A 22,469-nucleotide genomic window follows, 5' to 3' on the forward strand; every position below is an offset into this window, starting at 1 on the left:
ATCGTTCTCGCTAATATCCACCAGCTTCCAGTGGAGAGACCAAGTGTCTTTGGTCCTGTGATGGTAAAACCCGTCAGGAACTATGTACACATTTTCAAAGAGGGTAAGAAAACACGTCACGGGCCCTAATGGGAATGATTAAAGGTTTTTTGTTTTTTTTTATAATGCATGTTGTTGTTTTTTTTTTATGTTGTGGTTAGGTACTGTGGAGTCGATTCTGACTCACATCCACCCTGTGTAACAGAGTAGAACTGTCCCATAGGGTTTCCTAGGCTGTAATCTTTATAGAAGCAGATTCCTCGGTCTTTCTCCTTCAGAGCCCCTGGGTGGGTTTGAACCGTCAGTCTTACAGTTAGCAGCCGAGAGCTTAACCATTGTGCCACCAGGGATACTTTTAGAAATGTGTATTTGGCTTAAATTAGCACTGAGGCATCTTTTTTTATGTAATGGAATTCCCTATGTGTAAACAGCTTTTACGTTGAAAAAGCTAATGTATTTATGTACTACAATTTCTATCATTATCTAGAGCAGTTATTCTTAATCTTGGTTGCACTTTAGAATTCCCCAGAGTGTTTTTTAAAAATAAAAATGGTGTAAGGCCATAGTTCAGAAAAGTTGAAACAGATTTTTGGGGGGGTAGGGTATTGAATCGTATATTGAATGTACCATGAACTGGCAGAAGAATGAACAAGTCTGTTTTAGGAAAAGTATAGCCAGAATGGTCCTTAGAAGTGAGGATGGAGAGACTTCATCTCATGTACTTTGGACATGTTATCAGGAGGGACCAGTCCCTAGAGAATGATATCATTTTTGGTAGAGAGTCAGCGAAAAAGAGGAAGACCCTCAACCAGACAGACACAGTGGCTGCAACAATGGGCCCAAACATAGTAACAACTGTGAGGATGGCACAAGACCAGGTACTGTTTCATTCTGTTGTACATAGGGTTGCTATCAGTCAGAACCAACTTGATGGCACCTAACAACAATGTCATTGACAATTTTTTATACCACCCAGGTAATTATCATCACAGTGATGGTTAAGACCCACTGATTCAATCTGTCAATGTTTACCTAAGTCAAGTTCAACCGATAGGGTTCCACATACATTTTCTCTACTTTCTATATTGCACAACTCCTGATCTACTGTGAATTACTTCCTGGTTTCCGCTCATTTGTTATCATGCTATTATAAACATTTACTAAGCCCTTACTGAGCTATGCTTTGCGGTTGTTACAGGAAACTCAGAAATAAATAATACTTGACCATTGCCTCTAAGGAGTTCACAGTTTACTAGGACTGGGTGTGATACAGAGGATTTTAGTCATGCTACAACCGAGTTTGAGTACTGACTCTGCCTCTTACTAGCCATGTCATCTTAGGCAAATAATATTCTGCAGTCAAGTTTTTATCTATAAAATTAGGGTAAAAAAATAAAATCTACTTCAAATGATTGTTATCAGGGTTAAATTAGAACACATGCTGAGTACCCAGTAAAGTATCTGGCTTACAGTGAATGTTTGATGAAACTTAGGTGTTATTAACATTGTTCTTATCATTAATACAAATACCTCAAGTGTCTTATACCAAAGTACTGGAAATTTCTACACAAAATCATGTAATCTAATAGATTTCAATGAGGCTCAATGAATTGGCACTCATTACAAGAAAACACAAATGAACAAAAGACAAAAAGCCATGTTCCATAACTCACTACAAAATATTAGTGGCAATTATCACTAAGAAATGGATATTTTATTTTCCTCCTTTTTTTGTTAATATTGTCAGGGTTTTTGTTTTGTTTTTGCTAATTTTTTTTAAAAAGTTATAAATTGGTAAGATAGAAAATCAATTTCCATCTTTGGAGAAAAAAAATATATATATTCGCCTGGATGGAAATCTGCACACAAAATAGACATGTAGTTCACATATGTTGTGAGTATTCTGTAAGAGTACCACTCACCTGGCCTTATTACCCACTGGCAGCACAATCATAGGACTTCTGTAGTCTAAGGACTCTTTTTTGTATAGAAAATACAACATACATTTCCCCAGGATTAGTAGGGTCATTACATCATCCAACTAATACCCGGTGATCACCAGAAATCCCAGCCAGGTATTCCCTTGTCTGCCTCTCAGGAGGCTCAATGTCCTCGGCCCTCTGGCCAGTCCTGGTGTGCAGGTCTGATGTCTGGTCACAACTCCCTCCCTTTTCTTGCTTCATGAAGTCCCAAGTTAGGGCAAGCTGGAGACAAAAAGCCATGACACTTTAGAACACAACAAAGAGGATTCTGGGGCCATTCACACAGGTGTCGTAGACTATTTATAAAAATATCTTTTCAGAAATCCAAAGAAAAGATAGGCATGATCTCATCACTAGAGATTCTGAAGGGGAGGCTTGCAAGATGAGGGCCTGAGAATAAAATACTAAAAACACGTTCACTAATGATCTGGTGTAGAAGAAAATGAGGGGACAGCCAGAGAAACTCACGTCTTCCCAAGAAGTTCTCCGATGAGCTCCGATATTAAAAGACCATGCAAAAAGGATGGGAGAAGGGGCATATGACATGAAATGAATTCAAAGCATGGCATAGATCTAGTCTGCAAAGTGTCAGGAACTAAACTGTCCAAAGTCCAGAAGGAGATGAAGATTGCAAAAAACACAGGGACAACAAAGGGTGCGGGGTCAGAACATGCAAACCAAGGAAGAAATCTTCTAGTTCATGAGTGAGATGGTTCAGACTTATGGGAATTATATATTTATTTTCCTCATTATGAAAGTAATATAATATTATTTTAATCAATCTGGAAAACAAACATATAAAACAAAAGTCCTGTAATATTACCACCTAGAGTTATTTCTTTTCAGCATTTTTACACACCAAGATCAGATTCGGAAGGGTGGGAGCTTTATCTTAGGTGAATTTTATCTCAATTAAAAAAAAAGAGTCTTTAAAAAATCAAATTTGGGATCATATATATAATTTTGTGTTTTATTTTCATGTTATAAGCACTTTCCCAGATCATTATTTATGTTTTAAATGCATACTTTTTCCAGTGCCTACATAATATTTCATCATGTAGAAGCTCTATATTTTAATCATTTCCCTACTTTTGGACATTTAGCTGGTTATCTTTCACCTGATGGTGTAGTGGTGCTCAGCTGCTAACCCAAAGGTTGGCAGTTCGAATCCACCAGCTACTCCTTGGAAACCCTATGGGCAGTTCTACTCTACCTATAGGGTCAATATGAGTTGAAATCAACTCGATGGCAACGGGTTTTTTTTTTTTTTCCCACCATTATGACAATTAAGATCCTTTTACAAAATCTTTGAAAAAATTATTTCCTTAGGATAAAGTCCTTGATGTAGAATTACTTGGACAAAGGGTGTAAACATTGTAAAAGATATTGATACATGTTGTTTAGTTGCCTTCTAGAAAGGTTAATCCAATTTATGATCTTACTTTATACAATGTCTGAAGGTTCTAAAGATAATATAATGTTAACATAAGACAAAGACAGAGCTCAACTGTTCAATTTTTACTTTTCTTCTGGCTTATCTAGCAAAGAAAATTAACTCACACTGGAAAATGTAGGGGACTTTTTGAAAATGGAATTAAAGCCCAGCTGGAAAGTAATATGAGCAACCAGCTGTTCAAAATGAATTTAGGGCTATAAACCCAGGAAAATATATTCCAAGTTGCAAGAACTTGTAATTGTGACCTCAGTGTCACTGTTGGCAGTCTTTGCAATATAGGAGTGTAAGGAAGACAATCTAATAACATAAAAAATCTTCTTTAAAGCATGTATGTACAACACTATTATACTGTAAAAAATATATATATATATTTTTTATAAAAAAAATAAATAGATAATGCTGGAAGTTAATGGACCAGAATATTAACAGTACATGAATTATGAGGAAACTTTTTTTTTTCTCTGTTTCTAAATTTTATTGATGTGTTTTTATCACTTTGTGGTGTGGGGAAAAAGAAATTAAAAGAAAAAGATAAACAGAAGAGACACTTGAAGACACAAAAATGAAAACAGATTCTTTCAACCAAACATCAGTTAAGTTTCATGTAAATCCACAACACCCAGATGGTCTGAACTGTTAAATCAATGGTTTATAAGCATTTAGATGAATGTGAAATGATCACTAAATCATGGGCTGTCTTTGAACAAGTTACCACAAAGCAACCCCAATTCCTTTTTTGGTGTAGTCATTAGGTTAGTAGGTAAAGGGAAATACTTTAGCTATAATGTGTATCTCCATTTTAGCAAAGCATTCGATTAACTATTTCCACCACCCATCTGTCCATTTGCCATACCATGGGGCTTAGGTGTTGCTACAGTGCTGGAAGCCATGCCACCAGCATTTCAAATACCAGCAGGGTCGCTCATGGTGGACAGGTTTCAGAGGAGCTTCCAGAATAAAACAGAGTAGAAAGATGTGGCAATCTACTTCCAAAAATTAGCCAGTGAAAACCCTGTGGATCACAACAGACTATTGTCCAATATAGTAGCCTAGATGAGCCCCTAGGTTGGAAGGCACTCAAAATACACAAAGGCTGCAACAATGCACTTGAGTGTACCAAAGATCATGAAGATGGCATAGGGCTGGGAAATGTTTTTTTCTGTTGTACAAGGGGTGACCATGAGTCGGAGATGACTTGATGGCAACTAACAACAACATACTTGGGAATGAGGTGCTGACATTTGGACTGCAATATAGTACTACTAGTTGAATTGGCAGCTGCTTGTACAAACTGTATGTAAAAAGGTTCTGCTCGGTAGCTATAATATGGAACAACCAGGGTTTTTTTTTTTTTTTTTTTTTTAACTCTAATAGGTCTAGAGTCTATGAAAGTAAAGGAGGGGTTGGAGAGAGGTCCACTATTTTTTAAGAGAACAGAGGCATAACAGTTTCCCATGAATAAGATTCATTGGATTGTGTTTTAAAATTAAATCTTTATATTTTATATGAGTATGAACACCCAGCAATGTTAATTTAAAATGACCCCTCAAGAGGATCATGGATCTTAAGAAACATTCTTTAAGATGTCAAGACATATGAACAAATACACATGGGGTGAGGACCTGTATACATGACTGCCTTTGTCTCCTAGATCAAAATAAATTCAACGTATAATGTGACCTGTCAAAGATACCCACAGCTTTCCCCTTGTTTCTACATATCCTCTTATTTTTTTCAGCACAGAATGCCCCCATATCTATTTGCCCTACTCTCAGACATTTGTACATTTCCACCAATATGCCAGAGCTGAGAACCCTTGCATTACATCCATGAGAATATACTCCTTTATCTACTCCATTCATTATTTGAAAAGTTGATGATTTAGAAAAACCTTCAAGAGGGAAACTACAGAATTCTGTCCTGGGTTCTATTCTACTCAATATTTTCAACAAATTGGGTAAAGACTAAGAAGTAAGTTCAACAAATTTTCAGGTGATGCACAGCTGAGAGAATGCAGACAGCGCTGATCCCAAAAAGCTCAATTGATCAGTCAGACACTGCAGGATAAATTTCACAAGAGCAATGTGGGTTAGCCTCAACATGTAGGTTAACTGGAGGACAAAGCAATTCCAGCTGGAAGAGGCTTCAGGTGTTTCCACTGACCACGAGCTTAGCCTGACCCAGTAGTGACACGGCTGAAATTTATTTTAATTTGGCCGTGTCATTTGCACAGACAGCTACTGTTGGATACAATCACGACTTTGTCCACTGCGCTGATCAGAGCAAAGTTTGGCACTTAAGAAGCACACCGAATAGCCAGATGTGTCGGAAAGACAATGAAGAGCATGAAAGTCATGTAAAGGGGTAATAATTAAAGGAATCATGGATATTTGCCCTAGAGGGGAGAAGACTAAGAAAGAGAGAGCTGCCTCCAAATAATTCAAGAACCATCATGTGGAAGGAATTTTAAACTTGCTTTGAGTTGCTCCTGAGTTCAGAACTTAGACTAAATGATAGCAGCTACAGGGAAGAAGGAGTCAATGTATGAAAGAAATGTCTAATAATTAAGGGTTTTCATCAATGGAATGGGTTTCTTCAGAAAGTGTTACCTGTCATTGATAACATCGAGGTTCTGGGCCCCTGTTGTTGAAATCAGTGCATGAATTCTCTTTGCAAGGATGAGGAAGGGCTATCTGTAAGAGTAAATGATCAGTGGTGGAGTCTCCATCCTTTTTCATTGTCCATCAGAACCCCTTCATCCCTCATGTCCCTCCTTACTCAGCTTGGATTCCATGATCCCACATTACAAACATTCTCTTGCAATATCCTTAACTACTTTGGTTCACCTTGCTCCCAACAGACTCATCTAAAAAATCCCAAAGCTGCAAAGTCCAGCTCTCCTCTTATCATGAGCTGGCACCTGAGTAGGCAAACAATGCTGGGAAAAATCATGCAACCATGATGCTGGACTCAAATGTAAGATCAAAAATATCCTGTGGACACACAACACCGACAGTCATCACATGATGTGCACTATCCCAACAAATTCACTTTCTCCCTCTCTGAGACAACTGTTTCATGTCTTCTAATCTCTCCTTAAGTCCCTAACACCCCTATCCCATCCTACCCACCCTCAGGACAATGACACCTCCTCACCTGCTCCTCTCTAAGACCAGCCCTTCCACTAGTGCCGTGGAACCCTTCTCTCCTCTAATCAAGGACATTGCTCCTAAAATGACCCTTTCTCCTGAACCTTCAGTTTCTCCCTCTCTCCTAGATCATTCCTATAGGCAGATAATCACCACTGAAAAAGAACTCGTCCTGGATCCCACCGCCCCCTCCAGTTACAGCCCTACTTTTTTCCTTCCCTTCACTACAAACTCCTCCAAAACATTGTTAAAATGAATTCCTAAAATACAAAATATAAACAATGAGAGAGGTAGGTTACCTTCTCATCTCTGACCACCCTGGTGCTCCTCCTCAATGTCAATCACTGTTACCACTTTCTTGGGTACCCTTCCAGAAATATTCTATGCATATATGAACATTTTTATATCAATGTCAACATAAAATACATATTGTTCTAGATCTTGTTTATTTCCATTAACAATACATCTTGGTGATCATCCTGTATCTGTAGATACGGTTTTGCCTTATTTTTAAGAACAGCTGCATGGTAGACCCATTGTATGGCTGTACCATAATTTATCCAACCAGTTCCCTATTGATGGCTCTTTAGCTTGTTTCCAGTTTTCTGCTGTTACAATCGGTGCTTCTAGGAATATCCTTATACACATTTTGTGCATATGTAGAAATATATCCATAAGATGAATTCATACAATGGAATCACTAGACCAAGGGTATGTACATTTTTTATGTTGATAAATATTCTCAAAATGCTTTCTTCTGCAATTTGGTAGACATTCTGAAATGGCCTTTCGCTGAGATTGCAAGAATTTCACGCCCATCAATAATCAACTAGATGGCAACTAACAACAACAATAATATATAAGAATGTATAAGAACAGCACTGGCTATTTAACTCATGTCTTAGTGGGCGTTTCCTTCAATGAACACCAGATGGTGCAACAGACTCTAATGTGTTTGCCATGAAGCTGATCTGAAAAGACTTAGAGCCTCGTTTTGATTATGTAGATTCAGTAGACAAAGCTGGAGAATCAGTTGTACACGAAAAAAAAAAAATCTCTATAGATAGTTTCAATTCATCAATAATAGCAGATGGCAGCCTGTGCTTTTTCTTTTTCTTTTTTTTCCCTTTACTTGAAAGAATACTAAAAAGCTCCTCATCTTTAGCTCCCTATTTCTTGCCCATTCCCTAAACATTACCTTATCTCCAGCTGAATGGAAAAATGTGTGAATGGTATAGAGAACACAAGTTAGCAATAATAACTCTTGGAGTTGCACTTATGTGCGAAAGTGGCTCATTTAGTTCGTGTTGCTGCAACAAGGAAATGTATGAACATATGTATGTCACATAAGAATATTTCTTCAAGCAAATAGAAATGAATAATTAAAGTTCATGTGTTTACTATGATAAGGCTTCCGTTTGGCAGAACACCAGCAAACCAATTTCACAGCAGAAAAGCATATTTTTTTTTCCTGGCGAGTGTCATTTAAATAGAATAAATCCAATTAGAGTTGTACCTGCTTTGCAACTTACGAGTATACTTTTAGATGTGATTTTAATAGGTGCCCCATCTCACACCCAACATACATCCAATGGAGTAACTATTTGCTGACTTGTATATTCTCACCTGGAAAACCCTTTCTAGTCTGCAGGGGAGAATATTTTTTAATCCGTTCATCCTTTCCTCAGGAGGTAAACAGGTGGGAAGTTAAAGAAATTGGTCTCCTGAGCTACCTGTACAAGATCAATATTTATTATCTATTACAGAGCTATTGTTGCTATTCTTGAGAAAAAGACATGTCTTATTTGTAAAGTATCTAAGACTGGATGTACATAATTACAAAGACAGAATCATCTAGTGGCTGTAGTTCACTGGGAGACCAAACTCTCCTTAAGCTGATGAGGAAGGCATTCTTCCTCAAAGAGGGAAAACGTAAGATTTATGAAGATCTATTAAGGGCCAGCAAGCATTAGTGGCTCAGGGGTAAAATTCTTGCCTTTCGTGTGGGAGATCCAGGTTTGATTCCTGGTCAATGAACCTCCTGTGTAGCCACCACCCATTTGTCAGTGGAGGCTTGGGTGTCGTTAGATGCTGAACAGGTTTCAGCAGAGCTTCCAGACTGACTAGGAAGAAGACCTGATGATCTACTTCTGAAAATCAGCCAATGAAAATCCCATGGATCACGACAAATCATGGATCTGTAACCCCCCATGAGAACGGCAAAGGACTGGGCAGCGTTCTGTCCCATTGAGTATGTGTTGGGGGCTAACTCCACTATCACTAACAACACCATTAAGGACCAGACCTTTTCCAACTGCCATCTCATTTAACAGTGATTACAACTTCGTGAGACACAAGTTATTTTGCCCATGTTTTAGGTGAAGAAACTAGGGCTCAGAGAAGATTAATGATTTCTCCAAATTAGTACAACTACCGAGTGGCCAAGCAGGGACTATCTCCTATACCAGTGATAGTCAGCATGTGGTCCCCAGGCCAGCAGAGACAGCATCACCTAGGATTTTTTCAAAATGCAACTTTTTACCCCCAACCTATTCCTACTGAATCAGAAACTTTGGGAGTGGGGACCTGCAATCAGTATTTTAATAAACCCTCCAGGAAATTCCGACGCGAGCTCAAGTTTGAGAACCATTGTGCCGGACACATTCTCCTTCCACAACACTGTGATGCTTGGGAGTGGTGTGTGGGAGAGAGAACTAGTGTCCATCAAGGTAGCATCATGAGCCCAGCACCCTAACTGGTATGTCCCAGGATATTTCTCTTTATGTTCACAACAGCCATACAAATTAGGTGTTAATATTTCTTTTTAAAAATTTGCTGAAAATATACACAACAAAACATATATCCATTCAGTAATTTTTACATGAATAGTTCCATCGACGATTACATGGTGTCACCATTCTCTGTATTTCTGCCCATATTGTTTAACTATCATTAACTTTGACTCTCTGCCCCTTAAAGTTCTCATCTGTGCTTTAGGTTAACTGTTGTCATTTTGATCTCATATAGGTAATTCTTCAAAAGGGTACAATGCTCAAGGCAAACATTTTTTGTTGAGCTAAACCGTTGTTTCATTTAAAAACGACTTCATGAGATAATTTTGGATCAAGGTTTAAAAGTTGTTTCCAGGCAATAGATTGGGGGTTCCTCAGGTGTTGTTATCTTGATTTTACATTGAGGAAACTGAAGCTGAGGATGATAAGATAATTTGTTGAAGTCCCCAACACCGGTAACACCAAAGTTGAATAATACCAGTTAAAGAGACAATGTGTACTTAGGTCTGATTCCACAGCCTAAGCGCCCATAATTTTCTAGAAAGTTCTGTCTTAACAGATCATCTAAGTATTTATCTATCCCTGAGGGTAAAAAAAAAAAAAAAAAAAAAAATTTTTTTTTCCACACAGTTGTAATAAGCTTGATTGTGTGAGTTTCCAGCCTAAATCTAGATCAAATGAGAGGGATGCTGCTAGAAACATACTAAAGGGAGCCAAAAGCAGTAATAGCCTGGGAGGAGATAGGAAAAACTACTAAAAAGTGAAAAACTTTTTTAAAAACTTATGACTGTAGCACACATAATCAGAAAAAGCAATAAAGGTTAGTCATAAAAAGTTCGAGACCTGGGACTATTTTGTGTAAGGGTCAACACTTCAACAATTCTTGAATTTGTCACAATAATAAAGGATATCCTAATGAAGGGTTAACCATTGGAAATAGATTAACTGACCTCCTCAAGACCGCTATGGCCTCAAACCTAGTTGATCTTGGACTCCTGAACCTGCCTTTTCTCTTGCCCTGTTTTTATTGTTAAAGGAACTCCTGTTGCACATAGCACTAACCTTACCCTCTTGAGCTCAAAGTTGGAAGATGGAGAAACTGAGGTTCAGGCCTGATCCAATTACTTGGAAAAGACCTGAAGCCTGGTTTTAAGTCAAAAAGGCTCCTGAAATAATAGATAAGAAACCCGGAGGAACCAACGCATCTGATACAATGAAAGAGGTCTCGTGAGACTGCTCTAGAAAAGACTTGAAACACCTTCTAGGACATCGTTGCTACCATGCAATTTATCACTTATCAGAGAAGGTTTTTTTTACTCACCGAGTCATACCAGGCTTTGAAAGTTACAAATTAAAGGTGAGCTAGGAGACCACATGTTATGGAATTGGATTATGTCCCCCAAGAATTCCTGGCCCTTGTACCTGTGAATTTGAGCCTATTTGGAAATAGGGTTTTTCTTGTGTTATGTTAATGAGGTCAGAACAATGTAGGGTGGGCCCTAAATGTAATCACTTTTGAGTTATAAAAAGATTAGAATGGACACAGAGACACACACATGAGGGAAGACACACTACATGTGAGGATTGTCTACAAGCCAAGGAAGGCCAAGGAATGCCAAGGAAGGAGTCGGCATGTAGTACAAGGTGCTACAGTCACGAATTTTTTTAAAAGTTATTCACTTTTCTATAGTCTTTTCTATCTCCTCCCAGGCTATTGCCACTTTTGGCTCCTTTTAGTATGTTTCTAGCAGCATCCCTCTCATTTGATCTAGATTTAAGCTGGAAACTCACACAATCAAGCTTATTACAACTGTGTGTGAAGAAAAGTCCAAACCTTGATTTGGACTTTTAGCTTCCAGAACTGTGAGAAAATAAATTCCTGTTCTTTAAAGCCACTCACTTGTGGTATTTGTATTACAGCAGCACTAGCATATCACAGGCTTGAAAATCCAGGAGAAAGAGGATTAAAAGGTATACAGACAATTCAGGAAATAGGCTGAAAGCTCAGCCAGCAGGACTGTGTGAAGGCTCCATCCCACCAACGTATCTTTTGCACATGATGCAAGTGGCCAGCCAATGACTAGCCGTAGCTGCCTGCAAGGTCACAGGAACTCAGCACTCCCACTGGGCCTTGCTTTGGTAGCCAATGAAGTCACACAAGGGAAAAGAAAGAATGTTCCTTCCTGGTTCCCTCATCAAGCTAGACTCATTACTGGCTTCTCTGGAGCTGGACTGAAGCCACAGGATAGCAATTTAGGGATGGCTAAGCTAAAGTGTATCAAGGCATGGCCGCTGAGCAGACACAGTGGCACCATGTTCAAGGGAACCCCGTAAGTGGCTCCCACCAGCAGTGTGGTTTTCAGCCTTTATACCAGCACCACCCGAACCAAAAACCAAAACCAAACCCACTGCCGTCAAGTCAATTTTGACTCATAGTGACCCTGTAGGACAAAATAGAACTACCCCATAGGGTTTCCAAGGCTGTAAATCTTTACGGGAGCACACTGCCACATCTTTCTCCCAAAGAGCAGCTGGTAGGTTTGACCCACCGACCTTTCGGTAAGGAGCCAAGGCTTCAGTAACTGTGCCACCAGGGCTCCCTACCATTCAAGCAGTCTCCATAAAAAGCAAAGATAGTCAAGCCTCAGCATGTTCCACGTGCTCTCACTAGCGGTGGCATATCTGAGGGTCGGGCTAACATGTAAGGGGTGGGAGACCCAGGCAGAAGAGCCAGCCATGCCCAGAGCCCAGCCTAGCATCTGGCCCAGAAGTGACTTTCTCCCTCTCCTGCCACCTAGGGGTCAATTAGTGACTCTTCTTCTCCAATCTGCTTATGAATATCAGTGCACAATTCCTACTATGTACAAGGGACTGTGCTAAGTGCTTTCCACATGTTATCTCATGCAAGCCTCATGATTTTATGATATAAATGCTATTATTTCCTGCTTTTTCAGAAGAACAAACTGAGGCTTTTGAAGGTTAAGTATCTTGCCCAAGGTCATGCAGTTGTTAAGAGGGAGAGCTGGAATTCAGACACAGGCATCCTGACTTTAGAACCTGGCCTTTGAAGCCTCTCACCCTTGCTATTCAAGGTGTGATCCTCAGAGCAGTGACATAGGCAGTAGCTGGTAAGTATCGGTCATAGCCTGGGAGCTTGTCAGAAATACGGAATCTCCAGCCCACCATCTTCCCCAAAGACTGAGTGAGAATCTGCATTTTCACAAGGTCCCCAGTTGATTGGTGTACTTATTAAATCTAGAGAGGTACTAGCCTGCCCTATGCCTGCTTGCTCCCTTTCTATTCCTGGTACTCATCTATACCCTGGCAACTGAGTGCCAGGGCTGGGTGAGAACCAGTGGGTACTGAAGACGGGAGTTGGTGGTGGGGCAGGTGGTCAGCTAGAGGGTGAGGCCTGTACATTGTAGCTCCCAAGGGATGCAGAGCTGAGACCACCACTTCTGCCAGGTGAAACTACATTTATTACCTCTTCATGAACCTGGCAATGTTTCATGGCACTAGTGGACTTGAGCACTCATCGTTTTAACATTTCTCTTCAGTTCTGGAATCATTACCAACACACTGCCACCTACCCTCATTTTCTCAGAGACTTTCAACAGTCTTTAGTACCCATTTGGTGCAGACCTTGTCCCTTTAATAAATGAGTTGGAACTTAAGCTCTCTGGCTTGGAATTACCCAGCCCTAGAATCAAAGATGTCTTGGAAGAAGGACAACCAGAACGCTCCTTGGAAGCAAGGATGGTGAGACTGTGTCTCACATACTTTGGACATGTCAGGAGGGATCAGTCCCTGGAGGAGGACATCATGCTTGGTAAAGTAGAGGTTCAGCAAAAAAAAAACGGAAGACCCTCAACAAGATGGATTGACACAGTGGCTGCAACAATGGGCTCAAGCGTAACAATAATCGTGAGAATGGTGCAGGACTGGGTAGTGTTTTGTTCTGTTGTGCCTAGGGTCACCATGAGTCGGAATCAACTCGACAGCATCTAACAACAAAAGAATCAAAGAGGAAACCCTGGTGGTGTAGTGGTTAAGAGCTACGGCTGCTAACCAAAAGGTTGGTAGTTTGAATTCACCAGGCACTCCTTGGAAACCCAAGGAGATCTGGAGCTGAGGCAGGGGAGGGATGGGTTAGATAATGTCTTAGTTTTCCAGTGGTGCTGTAACATCAATACTGCAAGTGGGTGGCTTTAAAGAATAGAACTTTATTTTCTCACACCTCTGGAGGCTGAAAGTCCAAATCTTCACCATGTTGTTTCCTTCCTTCTCAGTAGCCTAGGATGTTCCTTGGTTCCTTGCAGTCCTCACACGGCATCTGTCTTTGTGTGTGTGTGTGTGTGTGTGTGCACCCATGTGTGTGTATGTGTGATGCTGTGTGCATGTGTGTGCAAACATTCCCATCTGTGTCTAATCTTCTCTTTATATAACTCAGGGTGATTAGGCTTAGGATCCACCCTTCACTTGTATGTCCTCAAATGACTGATGATATCACATTAGATTCCATTACGGAAAGTGATTATATTGTTATTACGTTAGGTGCCATCCAGACAGTTCTGACTCATAGAGAACCTAAGTACAACAGACTAAAACACTGTCTAGTCCTGCGCCATTCTCACAAATCATTGATATATCTGAGCTCATTGTCGTAGCCACTGTGTCAATCTATCTTGTTGAGGGTCTTCCTCTTTTTTTGCAGACCCTCTACTTTACCAAGCATAACATCCTTCTCCAGGAACTTGTCCCTCCTCATAACATGTCCAGAGTACATGAGACAAAGTCTTGCCATACTCACTTCCCAGGAGCACTCTGACTGTACTTCTTCCAAGACAGACTTGTTCATTCTTCTGGCAGTCCAAGGTATATTCAATATTCTTCACTAGCACCACAATTCAGAGGCGTCAATTCTTCTTCAGTCTTCCTTATTCATTGTCCAGCTTTTGCGTGCATATGAGGTGACTGAAAATACCATGGCTTAGGTCAGGCGCACCTTAGTCCTCAAGGTGACATCTTCGCTTTTTAACACTTTAAAGAGGTCTTTTGCAGCAGATTTGCTCACTACAATATGTCATTTGATTTCTTGACTGCTCCTCCCATGGGCGTTGATTATGGATCCAAGTAAAATGAAATCCTTAACAACTTCAATCTTTTCCCTGTTTATTATGATGTTGCTTATTGGTCTAGTTGTGAGGATTTTTGTTTTTTTTATGTTGAGGTGTAGTCCATACTGAAGGCTGTAGTGTTTGATCTTCAGCAGTAAGTGCTTTGAGTTTTCTTCACTTTCAGCAAGTGAAGTTGTGTCATTTGCATATCGCAGGTTGTTAATGAGTCTTCCACTAATCCTGATGCCATGTTCTTCATATAGCCCAGCTTCTCAGATTATTTTCTCAGCATACAGATGAAATAAGTATGGTGAAAGGATACAACTTGATGCACACCTTTACTGATTTTAAACCACACAGATAACCTTGTTCTGTTTAAACGCCTACCTCTTGGTCCATGTACAAGTTCCTCAGAGCACAATTAGTGTTCTGGAATTCCCATTTTTCACAATGTTATCCATAATTTGTTATGATCCACACAGTCAAATGCCTTTGCATAGTCAATAAACAAAAAAAACCAAACCCATTGCCATTGAGTCAATTCCGACTCATAGCAACCCTATAGGGCAGGGCAGAACTGCCCCCTAGAGTTTCCAAGGAGCGCCTGGCGGATTTGAACTGCCGCCCTTTAGGTTAGCAGCCATAGCACTTAACCACTACGCCACCAGTGTTTCCTAGTCAATAAAGCATGGGTAAATACCTACCTAGTGTTCTCTGCTTTCAGCCAGGATCTTTATGACATTAGCAATGATATCCCTCCTTCCATGTCCTCTTCTGAAGTTGGCTTCAATTTCTGGCAGTTTCCTGCAACTGCTTTTGGATAATCTTCAGCAAAATTTTACTAGCATGTGGTATTAGTGATATTGCTCTATAATTTCCACAGTTCTGTTGAATCACCTTTCTTTGGAATGGGCGCATATATTGATCTCTTCCAGTTTGCTGGCCAGGTAAGTGTCTTCCAAATTTCTTGGCATAGACAAGTAAGCACCATCTGTATGTTCTAACATCTCAATTGGTATTCTGTCAATTTCTGGAGGTTTGTTTTTCCCCAATGCCTTCAGTGCAGCTTGGACTTCTTCCTTCAATACCATAGGCTCTTGATCATATGCTACCTCCTGAAATGGTTGAATGTCAACACATTCTTTTTGGTACAATGCCTCTGTATATTCCTTCCATCTTCTTTTGATGTTTCCTGGGTCATCCAATATTTTGCCCACAGAATCCTTCTTGCAACTCGAGGACCGAATTTTTTCTCCAGTTCTTTCAGCTTAGGAAATGTCAAGCATGTTCTTCCTTTTGGTTTTCTAATTCCAGGTCTTTGCACATTTCATTATGATACTTTATTTTGTCTTCTCAAGCCGCCCTTTGAAATCTGTTCAGTTCTTTTATTTTATCATTTTTTCCTTTAACTTTAGCTACCCTACATTCAAAAGCATGTTTCAGAGTCTTTTCTGATACCCATTTTTGTCTTGTGTTTTTTTTTTTCCTGTCTTTCTAATGATCTTTTGCTTTCTTCATGTATGGTGTCCTTGATGTCATCCCACAAGCTGTCTGATCTTAGATCATTAGTGTTCAATGTATCAAATCTATTCTTGACATGATTTCCAAATTCAGGTGGAATATATTCGAGATTGTATTTTGGTTTTGGTGGATTTCTTTTAATTTTCTTCAACTTCAACTTGCATATGAGCAACTGATGGTCTGTTCTGCAGTCAGCCCCTGGCCGCCTTCTGATGGATGATACTGAGCCTTTCCATTGTCTCTTTCCACATATGTCCATTTGATTCCTGTGTTTTCCATCTGGTGAGGCCCATGTGTACAGCTGCTGTTTATATTGTTGAAAAAAGTATTCGCAATGAACAAGTTGTTGGTTTCGCAAAATTCTGTCGTGCGATCTCCAGCATCGTTTCTATTACCAAGGCCATATTTTCCAACTACAGATCCTTCTTTGTTCCCAACTTTCACATTCCAATCACCAGTAACTATCAATGCATCTTGATTGCATATTCAATCAATTTCAGACTGCAGAAGCTAGTAAAAATCTTTACTTTCCTCATCTTTGGCATTAGTGGTTGGTACATAAATTTGAATAATAGTCTTATTAATTGGTCTTCCTTGCAGGCAGGCATATGGATATTATTCTATCACTGACAGCGTTGTACTTCAGAATAGATCTTGAAATGTTTTTTTTTTTTTTGACGAATGCAATGCCATTCCTCTCCAAGATGTCGTTCCTGGCATAGCAGACCATATGATTGTCTCATTCAAAATGGCCAATACCAGTCCCTATGAGCTCACTATTGCCTAGGATAGAGATCGTTACATGTTCCATTTCATTTTTGATGACTTTCAGTTTTCCTGGATTCATACTTAGTACATTCCAAGTTGTAATTATTAATGGACATTTGCAGCTGTTTCTTCTCATTCTGAGTTGTGCCAAATCAGCAAATGAAGGTCTCGAAAGCTTTACTCCATCCATATCATTAAGGTCAACTCTACTTTGAAGAGGCAACCCTTCCCCAGTTGTATTTTGAGTGCGTTCTAACCTGAGGAGCTCATCTTCTGGCACTATATTTGACAGTGTTCCCCTGCTATTCATAAGGTTTTCACTGGCCAGTTTTTTCAAAGGTAGACTGCCAAGTCCTTCTTTCTAGTCCATAAAAAAAAAAAAAAAAGTCCAGAGCTCTGCTGAAACCTGTCCGCCATGGGCGACCCTGCTGGTATTTGAAACACTAGTGGCATAATTTCCAGCATTACAGCAACATGCAAGCCACCACAGTATGACAAACTGACAGATGCATGGTGAGTGATTATATTTCATTGCATTAATTACATTTCGTCCACAGGCATAGTGGTTAGGATTCCAACACATATTTGGGGGGAAACAATTCAAACTATAACAGCCATCATTTAGTCCAGGGGCTTATAACCCTGTTGTGCCTCTCAGGTACCAAAGGGCTTTTCCAAAACGCACCCCCCAAGTCATCTCCAGAGTCAAGGAATCAGATCCTGCAGTGGGTCCTCAGAATCCAGATTTTTTTTTTTTTTTAAGATTTTCAGGTGATTCTGGAATAGTCTGAGGACTAGCAATTAAAAACAAGGTATCTTTATTCTAACCCTTCCCCTCTCCCAACCAACATACTGGGGACGAGGAGAAGTCAACTTCTTTGGCAACATTGTCCAGCTTGTGTTCCGTCACCAGGTAATTCACCAACTAGTGAAATAGTTCCATTTTATTTTGGTCCCACTCCAAAAACAAGATGTTTCTTCCTGATTCTGAGAAAAAATTCACCTCTCTAAAACTTGCACTGATTATCTCATTTCTATGCTCTGTCTAATTCCTCTTCTACCTCCCAGCCCTTCCAATATTTGGAGGCAAAATGGTAAGTGGAAAGAGCATGGACTTGGAAGTCTGTTAGAACTGGGCTCTGTCATTTACTAGCTGTTTCATTTCTCTGAGCTACAGTTTCTTTTTCTGTAAAATGGGAATAATGATATCTACCATTGTTATGGTGAGGTATTGTAACACCTATGTTGTTGTTTGGATTGATTGCTTTAGCTAAATAAAGCACGTGAAATCGTGTTTATCTTTTCACAGCAACTTGGAGAGTAGGAATGTTTATACACAATGAGACATGGAGAATTTGGGTGCATTTTTATTAGCACTGTCTCAAATCAAAATAAGCAGTCAGTCCCAGAGGGCATAAATGACGCCGTAAGAAATCAGAATATAAATGCATTTTAAGACAAAACACCGGACTTCAAAGGCATTCCAGAATTTAGTAGGCAGTTAACTATGAACCCAGAGTCCTCTGTGGGATCTCAGCTGATTCTCCTCTGCAGTTAAGAAGGGGCTGTAGTTTGAGAAGCTCTGGCAAAGAGAATGGTTCTCAAACCTGGCTGTGCTTCAAAACTACGCAGGAAAATGATTTACTGCAGTCACCTGGCCCCACTCCTGGAGCTTCTGATTCAGCTGGGCATCAGTTCCCGCAAGAGATTCTGAGGTGCTACCAAGTTGAGGGCCACTGGGTGGGCTCTGATGGCCCTAAGAGTTCAAGTAGCTGAGTAAAGAATTTTGTTTTCAGACCTCGGAGATGGTGCCAAGGTCTCTTAAGGCACTCAGAGGAAGGGAGGGCAGCTCTCACCTGGGAGTAGAAGTTGGTTGAAGAATCAAGAATGGAAATTGATCCTGAGCAACCAGAAAGCAATGATGATAAGGAGAGCATGAGGGAGGGAGTCCACAGGTTCAAACCTGCATCAAGTTTAGAGTGCCCTCCATCTGATCAAAAACATGTAATGTAGCTCTGCTGTACCTATTTGCTTACAGAAATTACTTTGGCAATAAAAATAATTGTGTGCCTGACTCAGCTACACAATTACTTTGCAAATTGAAATATGAAGAAAGTGATGTGCCACATATGAATTCTGGTGCACCAATTGTCCCATTGCTTTGTATCTCAAAATCAAATGTCGATTGCTCTGGGCTCCTACCCAGTGGCTGGCAGGAAATTCAATCCCAAAGATTCTTGAGGTCCTATCCTTGCTCTTCTTGGCTGTAAGAGTTCTAGGGCCTCTGTGGCACTAGAAGAGTAGGCAGGGGCAGGGGCAGTGGCCTAGGCCTTAGTGAATGCCCGCCACCATCTTTCAGTTGCTGGTCGGGCTCCATGCTTAGGACAGGTCTGGTCCCTGCCACCTCTCTCAGGTATGGCCACTCTGGGCATCTCAGAGACACCCCCACAGAGGTCATCTTCATTGATCTGGAGGTACTGCAGGCCAGGGGACACTCTGCCCCCTCTCAGAGGGACCACTCACCCCCTCTCTGGTCAGTTTCTGACTCAGTCCCTCTCAGCTGCTCCCATCTGGTTATGTCCACAGACCCTCCTCCCACAACGAGCCTGTGTGCACACCATGCCAGCTTCTTCCCAGGGGAGTGAACCAGTCGGGGATGGGGAGAAATGACCCCAGTTAGTGTTCTTCCTCTTTTTTGTCTCAGGATTTCCTCCCTAATCCCTCTGCAAAGCTTAGAGTTGGTTTTGGGAACCAAGATGGGTCCCTTTCCTTTTCATTAAAAAAAAAAAAAAAAAATTGACATCAAGTCATTTCTGACTCATGACGACCCCATGTGCGTCAGAGTAGAGCTGCACTCCACAGGATTTTCAATCGTTGATTTTTTGGAAGTCAATCACCAGGCCTTTCTTCTGAGGTCTCTGGGTGGGCTCAAACTACCGTCCTTTTAGCTGGCAGCCAAGCACATGGACTATTTGAACCACCCAGGGACTCCAAGCAGCCCAGTTGTTGTTGGGTGCTGTTGAATCAATTTTGATTCATATCGACCTCTTGCGGCACAATAGAACTGCCCCATAGGGTTTCGTAGGCTGTAATCTTTCTGGCTGCTCTATGGGTGAAAGTTGTAGCAGTCTGCTTCTGTAAAGATTAAAAAAAAAAAAAAAAACAGCCTTGGAAACCCTATGGGGTAGTTCTACTCTGTCCTCACTATGAACCAGAATCAACTTGATGGCATCGGGTTTGGTTTTTGGTTTGGTAATCTTTACGGCAAGAGATAGCCAGGTCTCTTCTCCCACGGAGTCACTGTTAAGTTCGAAGTAGCAACCGTTCAGTTAACAGCCAAATGCTTTAACCACTGCACCACTAGGGCTCCACAAGCATCCCGTACAAACTCTTAATTGCTACTTCCTCCTTCTACACCTCACTTTCCCTTCTCCTGCAGGCTTGCTTCCTGGAATCTCCTCCAAAGTAAACTCCCACACCCAAGTCCTTATCTCTGGCTCTGCTTTCAGGTAACCCGAACTAAAACACGAAAGCCTGTGGTTGGCCAAACCTAGGTCACATACCTGTTCTCCAGGGCTTCAAACTGGTTCATTCTGATTTGACCCCCCTGCTGAGAATTTGCATTTTCACCCCAGGTATACTGAATCAGAATCTACAGTTTAACAAGATTCCCAGGTGATTCTTAAGTGTTAATATGTAGATTCTGATTCATTATATCTGAGGTAGAAATGCAAATTCTCAGCAAGGGGTTGAACCGGACTGAATCCGTTTGAAACCCTGGTATTCTCCAGATACATTAGAGAGAGGGAGCATATAGCTCCTTCACTTTCCATAAACGGAAACGGCCCACTGCCCCAAGACTCATCCCCAAATAAGAAGGGTGTTCTGCTAAAAGGTTGGAAAACAAAAAATAACAACATAAAGACATAAGTCTACTATAAGGTGATCCCAGCTGTGGAGGAAAAGAACTAGCTTGTCAGGCGCACATTACACTAATAAGGACTCTGTATGCATCGCCTTATGTAAACCCCACCACAAGCCTGAGACGTGGGTACTGTCACAGGTTTGGGAATTTGTCCAGGCTGTCCAGGAAGTGGAAAAGCCTAGATTGGGAGCCAGGTTTGTTTGGTTCCAAGGACTGTCCTCTTTCACCTCACCTTGCCCTCCAACAGTGCTACTCACAGCAAAGCAGTAATTCGGTTAATTGCATGGAAGTGAGAGTATCTTTTTGGCCCCACATCCTACTGCCAGTGAAGCCAGATCCTGTTTTGGATTCCTGTGAACTTTCCATTCTTGGGAAAAGGCTGGCTCTCCTTTCCCTTTGATAGAATATCACTTACATCTGCTTTTCAGTAATCATATAGATTGAACATACTTTTAAACTTTTTCAGCCTTGATGCACTGTCTCCAGTCTAGCCCTCATCAGGGCAGGGATTGTCCCCACTGAGGACGGAAGCTCAAGGCAAGGGCAGCACTCCTTGTGTAACGAGCTGCTTTAGCTTATTCCTTTAAAACTGAGCATTCCTCAACCTAAAAATCATCCCCACCTGTGACTTGTGGCTGCTCCTGAGGACTGTATGTGGTGAAGCCACTGACCTTATGGACTTTGCAGTGAATTAAATCACCTCATTAAAGGCCCTTGAGATGTATGATAATAAAAAAAAACTCTTCCTACTAGGCTGTAACAAACAATGATGGGAAGAACACTGGCTTAGGGATCAGAAGACCTGAGTTTGAGTCTCAACTCACTTTCCAGCTGTGTGAGTTTGGTCATGCCTCTTAACCTGTCTGAACATCAATATGAGGTTTTGGTGAAGATCAAATAAAACTAGTGGAAGTGTTATACAAATGTCAGCTTTTTTTTTACTATTATCTCTACAAAAAGTAATGTAATTACTGCTTTCTTGCAAGCTAGAATGATACTTAAAGTATGAAATTATCGTTAATGGTATCTGTGCAAAAAAAAAAAAAACTATTCAAAAGTCTAATCCTTGTGTCAGAGATACCCATCACACAAACAAAAAGAAAAAGGGAACCCATTCAAACCATGTGTAAGTTTCAGAAAGAGCTTTACGACCAGTCACTGATGAGTTGATTCCAACTCATGGCGACACCATATGTTGCAGAGTAGAACGGGTTTGGTTTTTTTGGAAGCCCCTCTGGCCTGGTTAGCCCCCAGCCCAAAGTCACCTCTCCAGCATAACCTGTCAGGTCTGGAGCCCTTATCGAAATTCCAAGGTTCTAAGAATTATCTCTTAGAAACTGAGGACAAAGATTAAATTACTTTGAGTAAAGTTAAATTCTAATCCCCACGGGGATTCTCTCCAGTAGATGACTAAGTCAGCAGGCACAAACTTCCAGACTAGCCGGTACAGTGACCACAATATATCAGGAAGATGTATCACTAAAAAAACATCAGCAAGGGCTATGTATTATGCCACGGTGACTCACCAAAGCGCATATGCTGACTACAAGTGTTCCTCAGTGATCTTTACACGCCCTACTGATCTTTTCCTACTTGATTCTTCCACATGAGCACAGTCATTCCTACGTTGCTCCCACCCAGTCCCCTGATGGAACCTCCTTCCCAGCCCTGGCTGAGGTTTTAGGTCAGCAGCCTTCTAGGGGTCTGCTCTCAGCACTCC

General features: G+C 40.8%; 1 protein-coding gene across 1 annotated transcript in view; it reads right to left on the reverse strand.

Moving 5' to 3' along the window:
- Positions 1-22,469, reverse strand: part of APOH (apolipoprotein H) — a 40,929-nt gene that overhangs the window by 17,572 nt on the left and 888 nt on the right. The gene's annotated exons all lie outside the window — the stretch shown is intronic.

The sequence above is a fragment of the Loxodonta africana genome, chromosome 18 (genome assembly GCF_030014295.1).
Source record: "Loxodonta africana isolate mLoxAfr1 chromosome 18, mLoxAfr1.hap2, whole genome shotgun sequence".
Classification (NCBI taxonomy): Eukaryota; Metazoa; Chordata; class Mammalia; order Proboscidea; family Elephantidae; genus Loxodonta; species Loxodonta africana.